The sequence below is a fragment of the Lichenostomus cassidix genome, chromosome 7 (genome assembly GCF_008360975.1).
Source record: "Lichenostomus cassidix isolate B80296 chromosome 7, HeHo_3.0, whole genome shotgun sequence".
Taxonomy (NCBI): Eukaryota; Metazoa; Chordata; class Aves; order Passeriformes; family Meliphagidae; genus Lichenostomus; species Lichenostomus cassidix.
This window is the reverse complement of record NC_139488.1, coordinates 17,071,146-17,077,145: the sequence shown is the minus strand read 5'-3', so window position 1 is coordinate 17,077,145 and position 6,000 is coordinate 17,071,146.

The window sequence follows — 6,000 nt, the reverse complement described above, 5'->3', positions numbered from 1 at the left end:
ATGCTAGACAACCAGACCTGATCACAGGAGAGCACACAATAGGAGAAACCAAAGGGCACAAGAGCATTGACTTGTACAAACAAAAATAACTCAGGTACAAAAAATACTGGTAAAATTAATCACTAATCTGGCCTAGAGAGAACACTTTCTTAGTTTTAAAAAATCATCAGAATTAAATTCAGACTGAATTGTATCAAGTGCATCACTAGCAAAGACAGAAGTATAGTATTATGTACAATTCTGCCCTTGCCTGCAAATTTTTCTTTACATAATTAATTAGGGAATGTATACTCTTAATTTATATATCCACTGTTGCCGATGAGATTATGTATGTTGTTTACTGTAAAAAGGGAGTTGCATTACTTCTGAATTTAAGACAAGGCAATAATTGAGTTCCCTATTTTACTAGGCTTGATGTAAGTCATCACAACGTTAGAGGTGCTTTGATAGGTGATGATTCACCTTGTTTTACTAACTGTTTTTATTTCAAAAATTCTTGAACAAAAATAACCCTCTTGATGGACTATTATATGTTTTTCTTAGCAGAAGGGATTAACCATTGTAAATTGTAAATTATGGAGTCTCACATCCATTAAACAAAAATGTAGAGCTACTTTAAGCAAAGACCGCATAGTAAGATATAGAAATTAGAGTGAATATTTGTTTGGTAAAACTCATAGCACTAGAAGTATACAGAGGGAGAAGACACTACTAAATGAAGTGAGATGAAGGCAGCAGGACCATGTTCTTTTTCTGGGCTCCCCAGTATAAGAGATGGAGTTATGGGATGGAGCAAATCCAGTAAAGTCACAATTTGTTATTCATCTGCTTTTGTTTCTGATGCTAATGACACCTGGCCAGCTCATACCAGGAGTACTTTAGGGTTTTTTCTTGCTGTAGAATAAAGTTCTTTTTTCTTCAGTTGATTTATAACAGTCAAAAAAACTAGTTAATGCCCATCTCTTGAAGAATGCATACCTGTGAGTTATTCTGCCGACTTTCTTCCTTTCCTCCTTCTGCCCTCATCTAATCAACAAGATAATCAAATATTTGCAGGGCCAGTCTACTGACTCTAGAAAGTAGAAAAACTATAATTGACTTAGTAAACTCAAGTGGAGTCTGTAACATAAAAAATGCACGTAAAGAAAGAAAATATCTATTATGGTCGTCTTACCTTTCACAAAATTTTAAAGCACAGTGTAACTTGGAAGTGGAGAAAACCTCTTTCATGACTGTGGAATAGCAATCTTTCATCTCAAAAGAGAGGTTTATGAAGGAAAGTGCACTGTTACAGTCCGATTTTATTATTTCTCTATCAAAGGATGCCAATCATGTGTTTCCTGAACACTGCTGTCATTGGTTTCATGTTTCTTGTTCCATTGAATAAATAAAACCAAGAGAAAGCAGAAACATTTTAACACTCATACATATATAGCACTCGGATTCTGTGTGCTTCTGTCTTACTTTTCTGGTTTCTTAGCTTCAGAAACACAGCAAAACAGGATAAAGTCTATTGAGATATATCAACCTCCATGACTCTAAACAAGTATTTCTTTTCTGTCACAGCTTGCTCTTTCCTATGGTTTGTTATTTTAGATAATAAATTTGGACCAACAATTATGATTGACACTGTACCAGTAGTAAGCAGTAAAATAACAGGCAGTTCATTTTCTTTGGAATTACCCTATTAAGACTGACTTCACACAAGTACAGTCAACATTTCTGAGATTTCTGCAGAAAAACACTTTGATCAACTGAAAAATATGACATCACCCAAAATAGCATAATACATAGTCTTTGTGAAGTCTAGAACTTGTTGTGCCTAACATGTCTGCAAGTTCTACCCATGGGGGAAAAAGTAAATCAAACCAGAAATTACTACTGAAAGATGAAGCAATGCTAGGGAAGGGTGAGTGGCTAACACCTTTGATGTTCTAGCTCATATCCTCCCCAGCAGAAAACATGAAGACTACCTCAGGAAAGCCTGACACACTCTGGTGTGTCTGTCACTCCATAATTCCATTGATAGTGCTGTTTCCCAAACTCTCCAACCACAAAGGCATCTTACCCTGAAAACAGTATATGCCAGCATTCCCTCAAAAAATAAAGTAGCAATTGCTTCTGTTTTCTTACTATATGTAAATGCTCTTGAAGAACTCTCACCTATTCCTCTATTTTCATTTTCCCTCACCAAATTTTTTTAGCCTCGGTCAAGGCAGATTTCTTCACTTCCTACTCAGTGATATTTTTCACCCGCTTGAAGAAATCCCTTCTCCTATTTATCAATTTCTCTTCTTTCATCTCCAGGGCAGCAGGCACCAGTGCTTCTCCTTGCTTGTGCTAAATCTCCCAGGCTCATTAGTCCTCTTCTCCGCCCTTGATCTTCATCTTCTTCACCTTTGTGATTGTCTTCCATGTGCTTTCTGATATCTATGACTTTCTGAAAACCTTTTCCCTTAGCACTGCAGTACTTCTGCTTTCTTCTGTGACCATCTCTGCATGATCCTCTAACCCTGCAGTATTTCTTGTTATTGCTGTAAACTGCTCACCCTGTACTTTGCTTGCAGGTCTGCCTCCATTGGCTTCTGAGGAATCAGACTATTTCTTTTGTCCTTTCCTGATCAAGATGCTCTGTCTTTCCACCTTCCACTCCATGAGTCATCCTCCTTTTTGTGTTCTTGTACACCTCTCCGACACATTGATCCCACAGCTTTACTATGAGATAATTGATATCTCCCTCTTCCCATTTGGTGAAATATAAGTAATCCAACTTCCCTGTTTTTCTCATCAGCTGTTTTTATCACATGCAAGGAAGTTATTGCTCTTATATCTATTTCCAAACTTACAAATTTATATTTGGAGAGTGATAGCATTGCATGAAGCTGAAGAAACAAACCTGTTTCACAATTGCAATTCTAATTTCATGTTATATTTGCTCATGCTTTTAGGGCTGCAGCTATTCAGAAAGTACTGCAGAATATGATTTTATTAGGTCATTTCTACATCAAGAACAAACTTTGCTGTAAGCTTTGAAGTTGGACATTTTTGCTATACACACAGTAGTGGTCAACATAAGCACTACTGAGGTGACATTACCCACTCTGTATCTCAAGTAGTTTCAGCTCTTGATTCAGGACTAAAGTGATGAATCAATGTCCATGTCTGCTCAATACCTTGACCTCTTTCTTTAGAAAATAAAGACTAGCAATGGAGTTCCTGAAAAACAGACTCATGCACATCAGCCTGATGGGCCCTTTTTTTTTTTTTTTTTGTAACAAGGCTGTGATACTTTATGGAACATAAACTCCACTAACAAGATATGGAAAAGATAGAATAATTCCGTATTTCTGACTAAAATATTTTCAGCTGAGCTATTTGAAGACAAAAACAATAACAAGGAACCCCTCTCAGACAATCTCTTCTGCCACCAATTGATGTCAACAAGAGGCTTTTCATTGATTTGGATCAGGTCCCAGCTAGTTGGAAACAGTATGTGCATGCTCCAGCACTCAGGTGATGAAATGGTTTGTTAGCAGAGCACATGGTTTTGATTAGTGGCCTAATGAACTAATGCCTTAAATCAACAGGAAATGCAGCATCTGGTCAGCACTTCATTGCTTCCTTAAGCCCCAGACGTGTCTTGCTATCCCCTCCAGCTCTCCTATGATATCCCAGTACACAACAATGCTAAGGAAGTAGTTCTTTAGAAGAAAGTAAGTAGATTTATTGATTACAAGTGAGACACAGGAAAAGAAGTGTTGCTGGTTCCAATATTCTATGGATCAAGTTTCTGCCAACTGAGACAAAAATCTTAGATCTTCCCTAGTTTTCACTGTCCAATATTTTCAACAGCATGTTCATTGAATAACTGGCCAGAGTTAACGATGCTAATATATTTGTTTATTCATAAACATATTTGTCTCTAGTAGATATTGAGGTACTATATACCGATATTTACATGCTATATCATAGTGAGATGTTTGTATCTGTGGTAAATAATTTTACTTGGTTTTTACAGAGCCCCCTGATCCCTACCCAAAATTCTCATTAATAGGGATTCCATATTTCCACACAGCTTGTCAGTTTAATTATTTAAGTACTTATTCAGTGTACTAAAGACCCTAATCACCCCTTCAAAGCATGCTGCTCTATATAAGGCCTCCAATGTCTGAAATACATAAGGATCATCATCATCATAATAGCATGGCAGCTGTGCTTCCTATAAGCCAGAAAAGTTGGTCCTGTACACAACAGACACACCTCAGCTACTGTGTGCCATCTGCCTAGTTAGCGGTTAGACAGCCACAGCAGATAGAAACAGCTGCTCCTGACAATATGAAAAACATCAGTACTTCCTTAAAGGCTTTGGCAATGTGGATAAACAATTTCAGTGAAAAGAATATTTTAAATTGATGCAAATTTTCAATGCAACTGCTATTATGCATCACACCACAACAAAGTGATTATGCTCAGTAGAATGGATTTTGTTCAGCAACTGTAAGAGTGTTGAGGGATTTTTTTTTGTTGTTTGTGTAGCTTTTGGTTTTGCTTTTTTCCCTCTGCTTTACAGAACTGCCAGTAAAAAAGGCTAAGAGACCATTTTGTCCTGGACAAGGTTTCATGGCACACTACAATAATTTACTTTTTCTAATTTTTCTATTTCATTCTTTCAAGTAAAACAGCTTTTACTTTCACAAGTTCATTGTGGTCATCTTGAACTATTTATTTAGGTAATTTATGTAAAAGACTGGATTTCTGAGAAACATCAATACTATGTCTGGTCTGCAGCAAAATTATAAAGCAAAATAATGAACTCCTTACCCTTGTGGGGATGGGAGGGTGTTTGGAAATGCAGAGAAACAGCACAATCCTTGATCTTGGCAGCTATGGGTTGCCAAAAGGTGGATCTACAGTGAGAAAACATTAAAATGCAGCAGATGCATATAAAGATGACAGGCTAGAGGATGGGTGAATAGATATGCACTACACACACACACACACATACACTTCATACCTACACAGTTTTCTCTTCTCCTTTGTTATTCCTCATGAATAAAAAGAAAAGCTCTAGGTGTCTGACTCTGGAATGAAGCTGCTCATTCAAACTGGGGGCTCTGTGTCCCTTTTGGAGGTCAGCTGGTGGCGGGCAGGAGGAGTGGAAGACAGAACAGCTATCTCTCACCTGCCTAACCATGCATAAGGGAGCAGACATTGCATGGTGTCTCTCACCACCTCCTTCCTCTCTGAGTGCTCACAGTCTGGAGATGGAGTAGCAGATTACTATAAATAGGCCCTGGCAGCGCAGAAGTCAGGCATGGCAAGAGTTAGCAGTACAGACTCCACCTCAGAAATTGATAGGGAAATGAAACCTATTTATAGAAAAAAACAAAAGTTATCTGGAAACATAACACAATTGCTGATTTGTATTTTGTATATATTAAACTTTCTAGCTATCTCCAATAAGTGTGAGATTTATATTAGTTGTGAACAGATCAGTAATTGGTAGCAAATTAATGAGAAACCTGCTGTCACATTACAGTATATGTTTTTAACAGAAGTCTTTAAATATTTGGACAAAATATCTATATATTTTTAAATGTTAATTCTTTAACTGGTAAATGTAATTACCTAACTCTAAAGCAAAATTATAAAAGGACAAAAATGGATTTAATCAAAATATTCTGTCATTGCTATACATAAGCCACTAGAATATCTTTTCAACAAATGAAATTATTCTTTATTTTATGCTTTTAAAAATGCATTAGTGTAATTGCTCTGCAACAAATTACCTTCTGTGCTATAAGCGTGGCTACAACATCCCTCGCATGTACATCAATTGTGCATATTGTCATGATGTTCTGATGATCACCAGGGGTGACTTCCCCTAACAGCATGTTTATAAGGGCATTCAGTTGAGCAATCTGCAAAATAATTATATTTCAATGGAGATATTACACTGTGGGGAAAAAACCTATTATATGTCAAGTGCTAAATGGAGCA